At 54.7% G+C, this 18,264-nt stretch overlaps 1 long non-coding RNA gene and 1 other non-coding gene across 2 annotated transcripts; both read right to left on the minus strand.

Moving 5' to 3' along the window:
- Nucleotides 1-1,008: 1,008 nt before the first annotated feature.
- Nucleotides 1,009-10,519, minus strand: LOC125626744 (uncharacterized). The gene is made up of 3 exons (XR_007353837.2): nt 10,152-10,519; nt 9,897-9,989; nt 1,009-1,284 (listed from the first exon to the last, which is right to left on the minus strand). It is a non-coding gene; the product is annotated as an uncharacterized LOC125626744 (long non-coding RNA).
- Nucleotides 10,520-17,624: 7,105 nt separating this feature from the next.
- Nucleotides 17,625-17,696, minus strand: TRNAE-CUC (transfer RNA glutamic acid (anticodon CUC)). Its single transcript has one exon. It is a non-coding gene; the product is annotated as a tRNA-Glu (tRNA).
- Nucleotides 17,697-18,264: the final 568 nt, after the last annotated feature.

An 18,264-nucleotide genomic window follows, 5' to 3' on the forward strand; every position in this document is an offset into this window, starting at 1 on the left:
CCTTCCAAGGGGAGCAGTGGGGGCAAAAGACATATCTGGCTTCAAGACTCAGCTTGATAAGTTTATGGAAGGGATGATATGATGGGATAGCCTAATTTTGGCATTTAATTGATCTTCAACTATTAGCAGTAGATATGCCCAATGGATGTTAGATGGGGTGGGATCTGAGTTACTACAGAGAATTCTTTCCTGGGTGACTGGCTGGTAAGTCTTGCCCACATGCTCAGGGTTTAACTGATCACCATATTTGGGGTCAGGAAAGAATTTTCCTCCAGGGCAGATTGACAGAGGCCCTGAGGGTTTTTCACCTTCCTCTGCAGTGTGGGGCACGGGTCACTTGCTGGAGGATTCTCTGCACCTCAAATTCTTTAAACCACAATTTGAGGACTTCAGTAACTCAGACATAGGTTAAAGGTTTGTTACAGGAGTGGGTGGGTGAGATTATGTGGCCTGCATTGTGCAGGAGGTCAGACTAGACGATCATGATGATTCCTTCTGACCTTAAAGTCTATGAGTATATGAGCAGGGAGGATGACGACTGCTGGCACTGGGGGAGCCCCGGCCACTTTCAGGATTCCCCAAAGAGAAGAGGCATTGGTGACAGGTTGGGTCACAGAGACCCCCTGGGACTGCCACCTGATGTGCTGGGACTGCCTCTGAGCCCATTTTCCCTGGCAGCCTGGGACTTCAGTACCCTGCCTGGTTGTGCCAGACACACTAGCCTGATACAGAGACCCAGGTCTGAACAATGTTCCCCAAAAACCGCAGGCTTAACTGAAAACAGCTTAAGAAGTGCTCCTGTCTCCAACACCCAGATACCCAGTTCCCAGTGGGGTCCAAACCCCAAATAAATCCATTTTATTCTGTATAAAACTTATACATGGCAAACTCATAGAGGGTGAACAATTTATAACACTGATAGAGAGAAATTCACAGCTGTTTGTTCCCCCAGGAATTAATTATTTGCTCTGGGTTAATTAATAAGTAAAAAGTGATTTTATTAAATACAGAAAGTAGGATTTAAGTAGTTTCAAGTAGTAACTGACAGAACAAAGTGAATTACTAAGCAAAAATAAAATAAAACACACAAGTCTAAGCCTAATACAGTAGGAAACTAAATGCAGGTAAATCTCGCCCTCAGAGATGTTCCAATAAGCTTCTTTTACAGACTAGACTCCTTCCTAGTCTGGGTCCAGCAATCACTGACACCCCCGTAGTTACTATCCTTTGTTCCAGTTTCTTTCAGGTATCTCTTTGGGGTGGAGAGGCTATCTTCTGAGCCATCTGAAGACAAAATGGAGGTGTTTTCAGGACCTTATATAGTCTTTCTCTTGGGCGACATCACAGCCACAAGATGGGGTCTCTAGCCACCTGGGCAAGTCACATGTCTATGTCTACACTCTCCTTACAGTGTGTATGATAACACCCATTTTTTCATGTTCTGTGTGTATATAAATCTCCTCACTATATTTTCCACTGAATGCATCCGATGAAGTGAGCTGTAGCTCACGAAAGCTTATGCTCAAATAAATTGGTTAGTCTCTAAGGTACCACTAGTACTCCTTTTCTTTTTATGTCTATGAATGATTCAGCTTTTTGAAGGCCAACACCATTGTTTACATGTTAGTTTGAATGTTCCCAGGAGAGCTCAGATGTGGATTGGCGTCTCCCAAAGTCCATTGTTAGTTAAGTACTCTCAATTACTTCAATAACCCCTTCACACTATGTTGACCAAATCTGTCTTATGTGCTCCCTACAGCAAACACTTTAAATACAAGCATAGAGCCAACACTCATAATTTCAGATATAAAAATGATACATGTATAAAAATAGGATGAATATATTCAGTGGATCATAACCTTTGCAAAGATATGTTACATGGCATATCTAGCATAAAACATATTCCAGTTATGTCATATTTACACTCATAACCATATTTCTATAAAGCATTATGGGATGCAACATCACAGTGTTCGGGGCAGAGAAACTGAAGAGGGCAGGAGATCAGGGCTCACCCACTGCCCCATAACACTGGGGCTCAAGGGAGGAGGTGGGAATTGCTGGTGCAGTAGAGTTGGGAACTACCTGGAAGGAGCAATTAGAGATGTCTGGTGCTGGCTTCTCCTGGACTCAGGTGCCCAAATAGCCCTTGCACGTAGCGGATTGTGGAAGCAAGCTACAGCTGAGAGTCTCTGAGTGCAGTCCTCAGCCCTGTCAGTTAGCTGCCAAAATAAATTTGTTAGTCTCTAAGGCCACAAGTACTCCCTAGAAGAGAGGTGATTGCCCCAGGCAGATTGAAGGGCTGGGGCTGTGAATATGAGGAGGGCCTGTATGAGCCCAATCCTTCAAGTAGGCAGGAGCTCCAGTCCTGGTGGGACACTCGATTGGCAGGAGCCAATGGGGCAAAGTGGAGGGAGCCAACATGTCAGTGGAGCCATGGGCCACTTATCCCAGGATGGTGACTGGCACATTTGAGATGGGTGCATCGGTCACGCAGGAAGCTCCCAAAACTGAGACCCCAGCTGATATGGGGGAGTTGAGACTGGACCAGGGTCAAGGTTGCAAACGACTGGGAAGAAAGGCCCAGAGGGGGGCGGAGAAGTTGGGACTTGAGAATAAGCTAAACCAACACAGTCTGGAGCTGTAGAGGTGCGAGCAGAACAGGAAGTTGTGTTCAAATGCGCAGATGGACTTACTCATGGCATCCTAGATCCCTTTGACCAGGATCTAGGATGCACCAGGGCAACGAACCAATGGATTAACCCTGAAAATGCCAGACCTAATAACAAGGACCATGAAGTGTCATAGAATCATAGAATCATAGACCCATAGAATATTAGGGTTGGAAGAGACTTCAGGAGGTCATCTAGTCCAATCCCCTGCTCAAAGCAGGACCAACCCCAACTAAATCATCCCAGCCAGGGCTTTGTCAAGCTGGGCCTTAAAAACCTCTAAGGAAGGAGATTCCACCACCTCCCTAGGTAACCCATTCCAGTGCTTCACCACCCTCCTAGTGAAATAGTTTTTCCTACTATCCAACCTAGACGACGCCTGCTGCAACTGGAGACCATTGCTTCTTGTTCTGTCATCTGCCACCACTGAGAAGAGCTGAGCTCCATCCTCTTTGGAACCCCCCTTCAGGGAGTTGAAGGCTGATATTGAATCCCCCATCACTCTTCTCTTCTGCAGATTAAATAAGCCCAGTTCCCTCAGCCTCTCCTCGTAAGTCATGTGCCCCAGCCCCCTAATTATTTTCGTTGCCCTCTGCTGGACTCTCTCCAATTTATCCACATCACTTCTGTAGTGTGGGGCCCAAAACTGGACGCAATACTCCAGGTGTGGCCTCACCAGTGCCGAATAGAGGGGAATAATCACTTCCCTCGATCTGCTGGCAATGCTCCTACTAATTCAGCCCAATATGCTATTGGCCTTCTTGGCAACAAGGGCACACTGCTGACTCATATCCAGCTTCTCGTCCACTGTAATCCCCAGGTCCTTTTCTGCAGAATTGCTGCTTCGCCAGTTGGTCCCCAGCCTGTAGCGGTGTATGGGATTCTTCCTTCCTAAGTGCAGGACTTTGCATTTGTCTTTGATGAACCTCATCAGATTTTTTTTGGCTCAATCCTCCAATTTGTCTAGGTCACTCTGGACCCTATGTACCTCTCCCCACAGCTTAGTGTCATCTGCGAATTTGCTGAGGGTGCAATCCATCCCATCATCCAGATCATTAATAAAGATGTTGAACAAAAGCAGTCCGAGGACCAGCCCCTGGGGAACTCTGCTTGATACTAGCTGCCAACTAGACATCGAGCTGTTGTTCACTACCTGTTGAGCCCGACAATCTAGCCAGCTTTCTATCCACCATTCATCCTCAGCAGGAGTTCAAGCAACAGCTGTGAGATGTAGGTGAGAGGGGCTATTAGGCCCTCTTTGAGCCCGTGGGCTGCCTGTGATGGGGCGCGTTCACTTCTTGTGAGCACCTCCTGTTGGGTTGGTGCAAACCTGCACTCTCTCTTTCACAGTGCCCCCGTCGGCTGCTGCCCTTGTCCAGTTTTCAGTGGCTCATCCCTCAGGCCAAGTCACACAAAATCTAAAATGGTGTCTCTGGCCCTGTCTCTGGACTCAGGTCTCAGCCCCTCCTGGGATAGCATTAAGTCCGTCCCCTGCCCACGTATGGAGCAGTGTCCCAGGGCTTTCTCCCTGGAGACTTTGTCCTCAGCGGTTCTCACTGACCCAGTGCTGCAGCCGGGCCACCTCTCATATTCTGTCCCGTTCCAGGGAGGGTCCCCTCTCTAGGGTCTTCAGCCCCATCCTTCAGCCCTTTTAAATTCTAGACCCTTTCTTGGACTTCTAAACAACACTTGTCCCCTTTTCGGGGCTTTGGCCATTTTCCCAGTGGCCAGTGTGGGAGGACCTGGGCCCACCCACTAGTCCGGGTCCTGACCCAGGGACCCTGCAATTAGCTGTCACGTGCTGCTTCCTTTAATAATTGCTATTGGTATTCCCTGGGCCACTTCCCACACAGCCCCTTCCTCTTCACCCTGGCCCCAGGGCTGAAGTTCTTCCTCACGGAATGCCAGTGCCAGCAAACCCGTCTTCTGGTTTTCCCTTGAGTTCCAGCCACCAGCAAGGAGCCCCTTCCTTGCTCCTCCGGTCCCTGCCAGGAGCTGATCATTCTGCTCAGGCCCTGCAGCTCTTTTAAACTGAGCCTGCTGGGCTCTGATTGGCTGCTTCCCAGTGGCCTTCCTAGGCAGGCCTGGAGGACCCACCTTCACTGCCCCTTTTCTGGGGCAGGGTGTGGTAGGACCACAAGGCCTCAAAGGGCCCAGTACGTCCCCTCACACTGCCCCCGTGGTGTTGGTGCCGAAAACATGTGGAGACGGGTGGGACTGCATGGATTATCGCAGACAGAATGATGTCCCTGTTAGAGGCCTATCTCATGCCCAGGCTGCAGACGCATTGGATCCCCTGGCTAGCGCCCCACGGCTGCCCACCCTTGGCCTGGCCAGTGGGGACTGGCAAATGGTGCATCCAGACGACATAGCTGAAACAGCTTCCTGCCCCAAGCAAGGACTTGCCAGGTGCAAGGTGGTGCCGTTTGGTCCCTGTAACACGTCTGGTACGTTCCAAAGGCTCGTGGACATCTTGATAGCAGACTGGCAGGGGACATCCTGACCAGGGGACCTGGATGCAGGGGTGACAGGAAGGCAGGAGGGGCTGGTAAGGCCTACCAGCCCCTCCCGCCTTACTTGAAACTGCTGCCGCAGCAGTGCTTTATCATTGCTGCCCTTTTGCCCTGCCAATGGGGGTGGGGGCAAAAGGAGCAGCTGCCCCGGGAGCCCTGGGCGGCGTGGGCCAGGCAGCGTGGAAGGGCTGGCTGGGGAACACTGATCCCCAGCCCGCCCCTTCCAGGAGGGCCGGAGCCGGCCCCCGTACCAGTAAGTTTTCAGTTGTACTTTCACCCCTGCCTGGATGACACCATTTTGAAGAACACCCGCAGAAGTGTCAAGGAGTGTCAAGACGCCTTCCCGGAGCTGAAGCAGCGGCTGATGGCAGCTCCCATCCTAGCATATCCACACCCGCAGCCGCCTTTCCTGCTGGACACGGACACAAGTGAGGTCGTCGCTGGGGTGTTTTGTGGTAGGCCGTGCTCACCGAGCCCAGGACGGCAAGAAGGAGCTGCTCACTGTGGTGATCGTCACCAAACGTTTCCAGCACGTCCCTCTAGGCAGACAAGTCACACTGAGGACAGCTCACTGTTCTCTCTGCGGGCTGCACAATTCCCACCCACCGAAAGGGCCGTGAGCCAGATGGTTGGCACCGTTGGCTCAGTCTGACTACCAGACTGCACAGCGCCCAGGGAAGCAACACCAGGCTGCCAGAGCCCCGCCCGGGAGGGCTGATTTGAGAGGAGCTGCACCAGAGGCTGAGGTGCTGGAAGTGCTGGCATTCTCCACAGGGGGCCAGCCAGGGGGGTAACACTCAGAGGGTCAGAAAAGGCCAGTGGGTCAGTTTCCCATCCCCATTTCGGCCCACTGCTCTGTGCCCATTCCCTTGCCTACCGTTCTGTTATATAAATGGTTGCAAAACTCCTCAGTGTCTAATTGGGTTTTGTGTCAGGAATTTCCAGACCCACATAAGCAAAAGGGGCAGATGCCCAACCTGGAGAGGAAGAGGTGCAAGCCTGTTACCTTGGGACATCTACCAGCACCTGTGTCCAACTCAGCGGGTGTTTGGCACAATAGAGACCGGCCCCAATAAAACACCCCCCTGCAATTCACCCCACAACCCTCACCAGTACACTTTTAATGCCCTCTCACAGGAGGCAGGGGTGAGTTTGTGTCCCCTTCGTATGTTGGCTGACTGGGGGTGGGTTGGGATCAGTGCGGCCCTAGGGCTGCCCTAATATCACTGCTTGCATTGGCTCCCTATGGCACTGCCTGGCAGCCAAGAATATCAGAAGCGCAGAGAGAAACACGCTCTCCTGCCCAGGGCCCCAGACATGCCCCATGTCCTGTGCAGGAGTGGCCTACTTGCCAGACCCTTTATGCCAGAACCTGACTGCCAGTCCCTGTGGTGACACTGCACCCCCACTCCCACGGGTCACAGCACCGGCCCAGCTCTGGGCTGTCCCCTTGCCCTCGCTGTCTGTCCCTCCCACCACCAGGGCTGCTTGGCACTAAGGGGATAGGCAGGGCATGCAGGGCTGCAGTGTCCAGATGTGGGAACTGGCTGCACTGTTTATTAAAGCTGGGCCCAGACCAGAGCACTGGACCTGCCCTGCCCCGCAAACTTCAAACTTTGGGGAACTTTGGATCTGGTTCTAGCTCCACAGTCCAGATCTAACTCCACTAGGGACCGAACTGGAGACGCTGATCTGATGTCAGACTCCTCCCGACTGTGGGGCCAGAATCACAACCAAACTTTCCATTTTGGGGCCATTGCTGCTCTGTAGGGCCCCGGGCTAGCCTGCTAGAGAGCAGTTCCCCCTGGGGAAACAGCTGGCACTTTGATCCAGAGCCAGGAGCTTTAGCAAAACCATAGCCAGAGAGACAGGCAGATCATCTGGCTGAAACACCCACTGGTTCCTGACTCATCTCTAAATCACTGTCCTTTTACGTCCGTTTAGGTTTAATGAAATGAATATTGTCTCCCGTACTGGCCAACACTGTTCCCTCTAAGCTGTGCATGTGTGTGCTTGCACACAGATCCTAAACCCCGTGCACACGGCGAAACACCGCGTGCACAAACATTTCCACAGAAGCACAAAAATTTGCACAGAAGAAATTTTTTGCGCACACGGCTTGTCAAAAATTAGAGGGAACATTGCTGGCCAATGGTCATATAATTGCCTGGAAGAAAAGGCTCTGAGCTTTCCTTTTTGTTCTCACCCTCAATGACCCCGTGTTAATACCCACCTGTCCCTGGAGAGCTCATCAGCGCCACCCTTGCAAAGGCCAGAGGGGTTACCTCTGCTTCACCGCCAGCCCCGGGGCTGAAGGGACATAGTGCAAAGCTCTCCCTGGTCAGCAGTGCACTGAGCTAGGCCCAGGCTGGCTGGCTGGCCCCCAGACAGATCGATTAGTAGAAACATATTCACTGAAGATTAACAACCAAACAAGGAATGAAACAGCTGCTGAGTCTCAATGAATGTGGTTTTAATCATCAACTGCTATTACTATGCTAACAAATAATTCCCTGGTTAAATCGACACGTGTTGCCCGACTGCTGCTGACTGCGCCCCCGGAATCCCAGGCGAGCAAAGTCCTGGTGCACGACACGCCCGCTGTGTGCAGGTCGAATGCACCCGGTGCATAGCACTGCTGGACGCTCCAGGCCAGGCCTGTCAGAATACACCTGCGGGCTGCTGAACTGGCCGCACATCCCAGTGGAACGGACCTGCCGTGCTGCCCAGTATGTCCTGTTCTGCACTGATCCGATGGAACCATGATGGTCCCCAGACCCAAGTCTGTGCAGCCGGCCCATTGGGAGTTACCTCCCAGGGCAGTTTGCAGCTGACCCTGCTCTAAGCTGTGTTTGGGGGCGAGGGGTTCTGGCCCCATCCCCACCCGCACCTGCCCCTGGAAGTGCCCCGGTTGGGAAGCTCTTTGGATTGGATGTGTTTGCGAGGCCCCCTTTCCCACCTGGCCCAGGGAGATGCCGCAGAATAACTCAGCCCTCATCTGTCTGCACCACCCAACTCCTTTCCTGCTGGCAGCAGGGCAGGAACGGAGCTCCTGGCCTCAGCAGGAAGGCCCCTAATCCTGCTTCAAGCCCCTGGGATGTTCAGGGCATTTCAGCAGCAACTCACCTTGGGAGTGGGGGTGTCCCTCAGTCAGCCCAAAAGTGCAGTCATTAGGAGCAGCCAAACTTTGCTTTTCTCGGGGGGCTGGGGGGCTTTGGGTTCAAATTCAGACCCTGAGGAGGCCATGACTAGGGACACCTGGACCTGCCAGCTTGGGAAACAGTTTCTGGGGAGTGGCTCCCCAAAAGACCCGTGTCATGTCCTTGGGGTGAGGGTGGAATGAAATCTTGTGCATGGGAGGGACTCCCCAGTGGGGGGAGGCAGGTAAGCACAAGAGTGGGCCAGTTGTTCTCCACACCCACTGGCGGTAGGGCAAGGAGTGAGAGGCTTAATCTGCAGCCAGGGAGAGTTAGGTGAGCTAGTAGGAAAAGCTTTCTGACTCTAAGGACAGTTGAGCCCTGGACCAGGCTCCGCAGGGCAGTGGGGAGTCCCCGTCACTGCAGGTGTGTAAGAACAGGCTGGACAAACCCCCGTCAGGGAAGGGCCAAGAGGTTTACTTTGTCCTGCCTCAGTGCAGGGAGCTGGACACGCTGCCCTCTGGAGATCCCTTCCAGCCCCACATCTCTGTCAGCAGGAAGCCTGAAACAAGGGCTCAAAGAGATGTAAATGGCCTCCTTCACCTCAGCTTAGCTGGCGTCATTGTTAACCATTTCATTGCTGTTCAGAGCAGGCGAGAAAGGAGGAGGAGGAGCAAGCCCTGAAGATCTGCACCATCTACAAAGAGGTGAGTTGGCTCAGTGTCGCAGGGAGCTGGGGCGGGTATGTCCTGCCAAGCACACGTGCTCCTCAGTGTGGGCAGGGGGAACAGGGTGACACAAGCCAGAGAAGCTTTCTAGGCAATCACGGGTTTGAAGCCTCAAACCTGCATATCTGCTGCAGAGGTCTGAGCTTCCCCTGCCTAGCGGGGAAAGGGGAGGGGTAAATCCACAGGCAGTCTCCAGACGGATTTGGGGAGACGGGTAGGGCCAGCCCTGATTTGCGGGGTCCTGGGCAAAGGGACCATCCATTTCAGACCAGGTTCCCCGCAACACCCATAACTACTGCCCCACCCCTACCTCCCGCGGCTGCCTCCTGGCTGCCTAAGATTCACCCAGGCTGTAGGGACTGCCTGTGTGTGAGGCTCTGCACGCACACTAACCCCTGGATGCCCTGCCCCCCAGGGCAATGCCCCGCCTGAGCTAGGTGCCCAGGCTCTAGGGTGACCAGATGGCCCGATTTTATAGGGACAGTCCCGATATTCAGGGCTTTTTCTTATATAGGTGCCTATTGCCCCCACCTCCTGTCCCAGTTTTTCACACTTTCTGTCTGGTCTCCCTACCAGGCTCCCCACCCACTGTGTAGGGCGAGGTAGGGACGACGCTCCCCAGGGGTCTCCAGGCTTGTGAGCACCTCGCTCCCATCTGCCCTTAGCATGAAGAAGCCTTAGCTGGGCCTGCCGGGGTCAGCTCCCCAGCTTCCCCAGCCACAGGCAACACAAGCCCTGCCCGCTAGGCCTCGCTGGCCCTGCCTTCTCTCTCCAGGTTAGCGATAGACACGGCCCACCCCCTAGCCCGCCCTGGAGTATCCAGCCCCTGGCCCATTGGAGACTCACAGTAGTCACAGATTCCGGGCTCCCGGAGAAGCCGTGCACCCCTGCTTTCACTCCAGCTCGGTCCTTTGCTTCACGCAGGGCACTTAGATACGTCTATAGTGGAAACAGGGAGATGTTTATCGAACAAAGGGCAGAGGTTCAAATGACAGCACATAGCCGTATTGGAAAAAAATACATATGAAATAAAATCAACCCGCATTCTAGAGCCTAGGCTTGCTTAACTGCCACTTTCCTGCCTTCCCGAGCAATGCTCACCCGAAGTGTTACAGCCGGGCCAGGCTGGGGTCTCCCGTTCACAAGACAGCCTTGCTATCGCTGGCCTCCTTGGCGAATGACCCAGGGATGGGTGCAGCCCCAGATATACCCCAACAATCCACTGTCTTTAGCTGGTTTCAGAGTAGCAGCCGTGTTAGTCTGTATCCGCAAAAAGAAAAGGAGGACTTGTGGCACCTTAGGGACTAACCAATTTATCTGAGCATCAGCTTTCGTGAGCTACAGCTCACTTCATCTTTAGCAGTGACCGGATTCCGTCCTGTTGTTTATTTCTTCCTGACAATTTCCTCTCTTGAAGATTTCACAATCTCTTCATCAGCATTTGGCTGAGTGTGCAACCAGGCGTCCACTGGGAGACACGCAACACCCACTACACACACAGCCAGACGGGAATAAATGCCTGTTCCTGCCTGCTTAAAAAGAACCTGCCCAAGACAAGTCAACCCCACCCTCCCGCCGCCCCATCACTGGCTGGAAGAACAGCATTTCCAGTATAGACACATAACTCCTGCAATATGAGCTGTATATGCGTTTCACCGTGACTGTGACAACTTCTGGCTCCCCGTGCCCGCCTTCAGTGAAGTGCTATCCGACCCAGGGCCCTTTGCCAGTCAGCACCCAGTGGGCCTGGGTCATGCGAGGCAACTACGACCGGGATTCTCAGAAGCGAGCCAGCTGGGCAGGGGTGAATTGCTGAGGAGAGGGGTGAGGCTTAAACCCCAATCCTCAAAGGTATTTCCCGTTGATCTGGACCTTCAGTACTTCAGTACCTCCCTCTGCTTGGGATTCTCCATCCTTAACCCCCTCCTGCAACTCCTCTGGGCTCTTCCAGCTGAGCCCCAGCCTTTGTAAGAACTGGGAGAGAGATCGAGCCCTGCCCTGGACCACTCCCGGCATGTGGGAGACCTAGGGCTTGGCTACACTTGCAGATGTAGAGCGCTTTGAGTTAAACCCGCCTTGGGGGAGCGCAGCAGGGGGGAAGCGCTGCAGTCTGTCCACACGGACAGGAACAAGCGCACCGGTGTGGCCACATTTGCGGCACTTGCAGCGGCATCGGGAGCGGTGCATTGTGGGCAGCCATCCCCCAGAGCACCTCTTCCCAGTCGGGCGCTGTGGCTTGTGGGAAGGGGGCAGGGGTGCAGGGCACTCTGGGTCCTGTCCCAACGCCCCGTGATGCATCGGTTCGCATCCCAGCAATCCCTGGGCTTCCGTCCACATTTGGCGCCATCTGTCAACGTTTTTGCACTGCGTGCTGTCTTCCCTTTCGGTCTGCGGGAATGGAGCCCGAACGGCGGAGGAGTCTGCTGACGAGTCTCGCCAGCACGTCACGTTTGGCGGTCGAGTTACTCCTTACGATCCAAAGTGACCGTGAGGAGTCCGACGATGATATCGACTCGAATAACGCTTGTGGCATTCACGGACATGCTCACCGCCGTGGAACGCTGCTTTTGGGCTCGGGAACAAGCACTGAGCGGTGGGATCACATCGTCAGGCACATCTGGGATAACGGGCAGTCGCTGCAGAACCTTCGGCTGAGAAAAGGCACTTTCATGGGACTGTGTGAGGAGCTCGCCCCCGCCCTGCAGCGCAAGGACACAAGATTGAGAGCTGCCCTGAGGGTGGAGAAGCGGGTGGCTGTTGCAATCTGGAAGCTGGCAACTCCAGACAGCTACCGATCAGTTGCTAACCAGTTTGGAGTGGGAAAGTCGACCGTTGGAATCATGTTGATGCAAATTTGCAGGGCCATTAATCACATCCTGCTCAGAAGAACCGTGACTCTGGGTAATGTGCATGAAATGGGTTTCCCTAACTGCGGAGAGGCGATAGATGACACACACATTCCAATTCCGGCACCAGCCCACCTAGCCTCCGAGTACGTTAATCGGAAGGGGTATTTCTCTATGGTCTCCAGGCGCTTGTGGATCACCGTGGGCGTTTCATTGACATTAACGCAGGCTGGCCCGGAAAGGTGCATGACGCACGCATCTTTCGGAACACTGGCCTGTTCAGGAAGCTGCAAGATGGGACTTTCTTCCCAGACCAGAAGATCACCGTAGGGGAAATCGAAATGCCCATTGTGATCCTTGGAGACCTTGCTTACACTTTAATGCCATGGCTCATGAAACCCTACACAGGGAGCCTTGACAGCACCAAGGAGCGGTGCAACAACACGCTGAGCCAGTGCAGAATGACTGTGGAGTGTGCTTCTGGCCATTTAAAGGGCCGCTGGTGCTCTCTGTATGGGAAGCTGGACCTGGCCGATGACAGCATCCCCGCGGTTATATCTGTGTGCTGTACCCTCCATAACATTTGTGAAGGGAAGGGTGAAAGCTTCACTCAGGCATGGAACTTGAAAGTTCAACACCTGGAGGCTGAATTTGAACAGCCAGAGAGCAGGGCTATTAGAGGGGCCCAGCGCGGGGCTGCAAGAATTAGGGATGCCTCGAGGGAGCAATTTGAGGCTGAAAGCCACCAGTAATGTCTGGTGCCCTGCACGGGCGTGAAGTGCAGTGGTTCCAACGTTAGTAGGAATCTGTGTTTGCTCCGCTGACTTGTGGTGCCTGTTGCTTTCCTGGGCTAAGTATCTTTTACTTTATGCAATAATAAAGAATGTTTTTAAAGCCAAAAAATCCATTTTTTGAAAAGAAACACGACCGCTTGGGAAACAGAAAGGGCAAGGGGGTGGGGTGGGGAACGGTACAATCACAGATTTGCGTATGTCCTGTTCTCATACTCAGCCTTCCTGCCTGGAGTGCTGTGCAACGAGTGCTGCACTTCGGGCTGGCTCTACTGCCTGGTGACGGGGGCTGAGTGCGGTGGGCAGTTTGCAGGGCTGGGTGGTGAAGCTACAGGTGTTGGAGGCAGCTGGTGGCGGTAAGAACCGAGATGTTGGGGAAAGTGGGTTGGAGGTGACATGGGGGCACAAGGGAAGGAGTTTTGGGACAAGGGCGGCGGGGGTGGGGGGTCGGTGCTCTGCCTGCATGGCTACGAGCGCCTGGATCGAGTCCGCTTGGTGCTCCATTATGCTTATCAGCCGATCCGGGCTTTGCTGCCGGAGCACCGCGCTTTTGTGCCGGCGTGCCGCATTCTGCTGGCGGATCCTCCTTTCACTGTCCCGCGAGTCCGGGACTTTTCAATTTTCATGACTTGAATGCTGCATTACTTCAAGCAACATGACTTCCTTGCTTCTACGTGGCCTCTTTCTGATTATTTGGAGTCTTTCGGCCGGTGATAACACGGAGGGCTGAGATCTCAAGGTTGCATCTGTAAAGGCAAAAGGCAACACTTGACAGAGGCAGCAGTGTTCACAGCAGACAGAGCAATGATTCCCCCGTACTTAAGGGCAAGCACAGTCTACACAATAGCATAATTTGCCCATCCCAAAGCGAGCGCACATAACCCACAGGAGCCCCCAAATGGTGAGTAAGCACAGGGGCAAGGGGGACTGATTGCCCTCTGGGTTTCTGTGCCTTGGGGAGAGCCCCTACACTGAACACGGTCCCCACATTTTCCACAGGAGTCCGTCCTGGAAGGTTTCAGAGTAGCAGCCGTGTTAGTCTGTATTTGCAAAAAGAAAAGGAGGACTTGTGGCACCTGAGAGACTAACCAATTTATTTGAGCATCAGCTTTCGTGAGCTACAGCTCACTTCATCTTATGCTCAAATAAATTGGTTAGTCTCTAAGGTGCCACAAGTCCTCCTTTTCTTTTTGGGTCCTGGAAGAGATCTCGCTGCTGAGGGTGACCTGGGAAGCAAGGGAGGGTCTTCTACTGCAATGGGCTTCCGCCCGGGCCCATCTGCAGCTTGCCTGTGTGCAGCAATGGTCCCCCCGCCCCTCCTGGCACGGTGGAGGCATGGTCACCTGGACAGATGCACAGAGAGCACTCCACGCCTGGCTGAGCAAACAGGAAGGGGATTTTCAAAATTCCCAGAGAATTTAAAGGGCGGGTGTGACGGGTGGTCACCTGAGGCCAGGGCAGTAGAGTTCAAAGTGATGACCAGAGTGGCTAGCACAGGCATCGTGGGACACGTCTGGAGGCCGGTCAGAGCGCACTATAGGACCAGGGCGTCCACACTGGCGCCATGGCGCTCCAGCGGGGGGCGCACAAGACGCTCTTCCACTCGCCGAGGTGGCGTACCAGCAGCGCTGTAGCTGCGGAGACAGAGCGCTCCACGTGCCTTGCCAGTGTGGACGGGGAGTGAGCTAGTGCGCCCGGGGCTCCCTTAATGCGCTGTGAGAAAACCTGGATTTGTGCTGGAAATGGCCCAACTTGATGATCACTTTAGATAAGCTATTACCAGCAGGACAGTGGGGTGGGAGGAGGTATTGTTTCATATTCTCTGTGTATATATAAAGTCTGCTGCAGTTTCCACGTGTCACGGAGTCCCTGGGCGATGCTCTGGAACTGCTCCCCATGAAGCCAGTCAGGACTCTGGGGTAGTCGCCTTTCTGTGAGCAGCCTGTCTTCAGGACACACAGCTCACACAGCTTCCACCTTCCTGGGTCTGACCTCGGAGCATTCAGCATCCTCTGCCTCTCCGTGTGCTTCCCCCAGCGAGTCCGCTCAGGCGGTGCTCCTGGGGAAGCCAGAGGGTCCTGCACCCCAACTTCGCAGTCAGACGTGACTCTCAGCCAGCCAGTAAAACAGAAGGTTTATTAGACGACAGGAACATGGTCTAAAACAGAGCTTGCAGGTGCAGAGAACGGGACCCCTCAGCTGGGTCCATTCTGGGGGGCAGTGAGCCAGACAACCACGTCTGCACTTCACTCCATGTCCCAGCCAGCCCCAAACTGAAAACCCCCTCCAGCCCCTCCTCCTCTGGGCTTTGTTCCTTTCCCAGGCCAGGTGGTCACCTGATTCCTTTGTTCTCCAACCCTTTAGCTTTCACCTTGCAGGGGGGAAGGGCCCAGGCCATCAGTTGCCAGGAAACAGGGTGTCGGCCATTCTCTGTGTCCAGACTCCTGCACACACCTGCCCTCTAGGGCTCTGCAATGATCATACACCCTTACCCCACCCCCTAGATACTTAAGAACTGCCTAGGGGAAACTGAGGCACCCCCACACTATTCAGAGGAAACATTAAGAACAGTCCCACTTCGTCACATCTCTCCCCCCTTCGAGATCGAACTGAGCGGGGTCACTTTAGCCGGTGACCTGGGGAAGTTCGAAGCCACCAACGTTCCCATGGATGCCCCAGCATCTCTCCCGTTCCTTGGTAGGAGTTACACCAGGCCCTTCCATTTTCACACCCTCCCTTAGGTCAGGGGTGGTCGATAGCACTCGCAGGCCGCATGTGGGAAGGTTTATGCAGCCCATGCCCTTTGGCCACCCCAAGAATGTCTCCCCATTGACCATCACCTTCTGCTCCCACTGGAGGTCCGAGGGGCCTGGCCCCAGGAAACTCCACACAGACATATAGGTTGGGGTCAGGAGTGGGAGCCTGTCCACATCCCCAACCATCTGGCTGACGGAGTCTATGGCCTTGGGACCCAGCAAGGGAGCTAGACACCGGGGCTTTTCCGCAGGGTCCCCTTGGTTCAAATTGCCAGCCTGCTCAAAGGCAGTGAGGTGGGCATCCACACACCCCCCCCGTCCTTAACCAGGGGCAGCAATTTAGTCTCGAGGTTCCCTGCGGAACTGGCCCCCCAGGGTCTATCCCCACTCACCCCGGGGAGGTCCCCTAGGCCTCTCCGCTCCCCCACCGCCAGTTCATGCTGCTGCTGCTTCTGCAGCTCTTTCTCGGGCTCTCGCTGTCTCCCAGGGTCCTCTTGCTCTCTCGGACTCAGCTCCAATCCCGTCCATCTCGATCCTCCGATGGGGAACCCGATCGTGAAGACCCCCGTCTGGTCGGGGACAGGAGTCTTGGCGATGCCTGGCTCCCGCTCCAGCTGCTCCCAGATCCTGCTATAGCCCCAGTTGGGGTCAGGAATCTGTTCCTTAGAGCGGTCATCCTCCTCCAGCTGCACGATTAACTCTGCTTTGGTGAACTTTCCAACGCTCAACCCTCTCTTTTTGCACAGGGTTACAATGTCCTTCTTAAGGAGACGGTGACAGGCCATCACTCTGCTCCTCCCAAGTTGTTGTGGACTCACAGGCGCGTGTGTTCTCAGCTCCCCATGGTTTCCAGGGAGAACCCCTAGTGTGCCAGCCCTTCTCGAGGTCACCACCTCTTTGCCAGGGTCGAGCTGCAGACTCCTCCGCCCCTGAGACTGCTCGCTGCAGTCCCCAGGGGAACCCTGTTACTGCAAAAGTCCTTCTCGCTGGTCACACACTCCCAGGGGTTAACCGCCCCCCGAAACCGCTCCTCTCTGAGCCTTCAGCAGGCCTGGTCCTCGGCAATCCCCCTTCGTGTTACTGCTCCCGAGTCACTTACTGCAGGAAGCGCCATCCACGGGGTGCAGTACATCCCACCGCTGCCACCAGTTGTCACGGAGTCCCTGGGCGATGCTCTGGAACTGCTCCCCATGAAGCCAGTCAGGACTCTGGGGTAGTCGCCTTTCTGTGAGCAGCCTGTCTTCAGGACACACAGCTCACACAGCTTCCACCTTCCTGGGTCTGACCTCGGAGCATTCAGCATCCTCTGCCTCTCCGTGTGCTTCCCCCAGCGAGTCCGCTCAGGCGGTGCTCCTGGGGAAGCCAGAGCGTCCTGCACCCCAACTTCGCAGTCAGACGTGACTCTCAGCCAGCCAGTAAAACAGAAGGTTTATTAGACGACAGGAACATGGTCTAAAACAGAGCTTGCAGGTGCAGAGAACGGGACCCCTCAGCTGGGTCCATTCTGGGGGGCAGTGAGCCAGACAACCACGTCTGCACTTCACTCCATGTCCCAGCCAGCCCCAAACTGAAACTCCCTCCAGCCCCTCCTCCTCTGGGCTTTTCTCCTTTCCCGGGCCAGGAGGTCACCTGATTCCTTTGTTCTCCAACCCTTCAGCTCTCACCTTGCAGGGGGGGAAGGGCCCAGGCCATTAGTTGCCAGGAAACAGGGTGTCGGCCATTCTCTGTGTCCAGACTCCTGCACACACCTGCCCTCTAGGGCTCTGCAATGATCATACACCCTTACCCCACCCCCTAGATACTTAAGAACTGCCTAGGGGAAACTGAGGCACCCCCACACTATTCAGAGGAAACATTAAGAACAGTCCCACTTCATCACACCACGGTATGCATCCGATGAAGTGAGCTGTAGCTCACGAAAGCTCATGCTCAAATAAATTGGTTAGTCTCTAAGGTGCCACAAGTACTCCTTTTCTTTTTGTAACTCGCAAGTGGAGCCAAGCCCCTAGTTTGCAGTCCGTGCTCTGCCTGATTGGGATCAGAGCCTTTAATCCAGGTCTCCTAGCCCCAGGGCATGCCTTGAGCTGCAGGCTGGTGGGTATTCATAGAATCATAGAAACTCAGGGGGTCATCTAGTCCAACCCCCTGCTCAAAGCAGGACCAATCCCCAAAAGGAATTCCTTCCCTGACTGGGAATCAAACCCAGGCCGTGGCGGTGAGAGCACCAAATCCTAACCACTAGACCACCAGGGAGGTGATATCCTGGGGCAGGGCTCTGCCAAGCTCTCCTGCTGAAGTCATTCCACCTTGTACAAATAATTAGTGAGTCTTTGGAGCAGAGAGAGCGCAAATGAGGGGCTGTATCACCGGGGCTCAGGGCTGTGGCTGGAATGTGGGTTCCAGTCCCTGCTCCAAATCAGGCAAAGTGGGGTAGCCCATGCCTGCTCCCAGCTGCCTTTTGTGGGGGCTGGATGCGCTCAGAGCTCAGGCTCCACTGGCGAGATAGCCGGGGGACAGGACACCCAGTGTGAGAACCCTGCTCCCCTGGGGGCTCCAGGCAGCTCCTTAGCTGCGGGGTTGGCCAGCAGCTGAGCTTAAATGTTCGACGTAGGCAACTAAAGAGCGTTGCAGGTCTAGCCCCATGGGAGTTCGCCCTGAGCTGGGGAGGTGGCAGGTTGCGTGAAGCAGAGGGCTCCCAGAAGCGTGCAGGGGGCCCTGTACAGCCGCACGGGTCACCCACTCTGCTGTCGGGGCATGGGGAGGCTGGTGGAACCCGAGTGCGTTTCCCCTCTGCTGTGGTCGGACCCTGCGCAGGAACCCG

The sequence above is a fragment of the Caretta caretta genome, chromosome 27 (genome assembly GCF_965140235.1).
Source record: "Caretta caretta isolate rCarCar2 chromosome 27, rCarCar1.hap1, whole genome shotgun sequence".
Taxonomy (NCBI): domain Eukaryota; kingdom Metazoa; phylum Chordata; order Testudines; family Cheloniidae; genus Caretta; species Caretta caretta.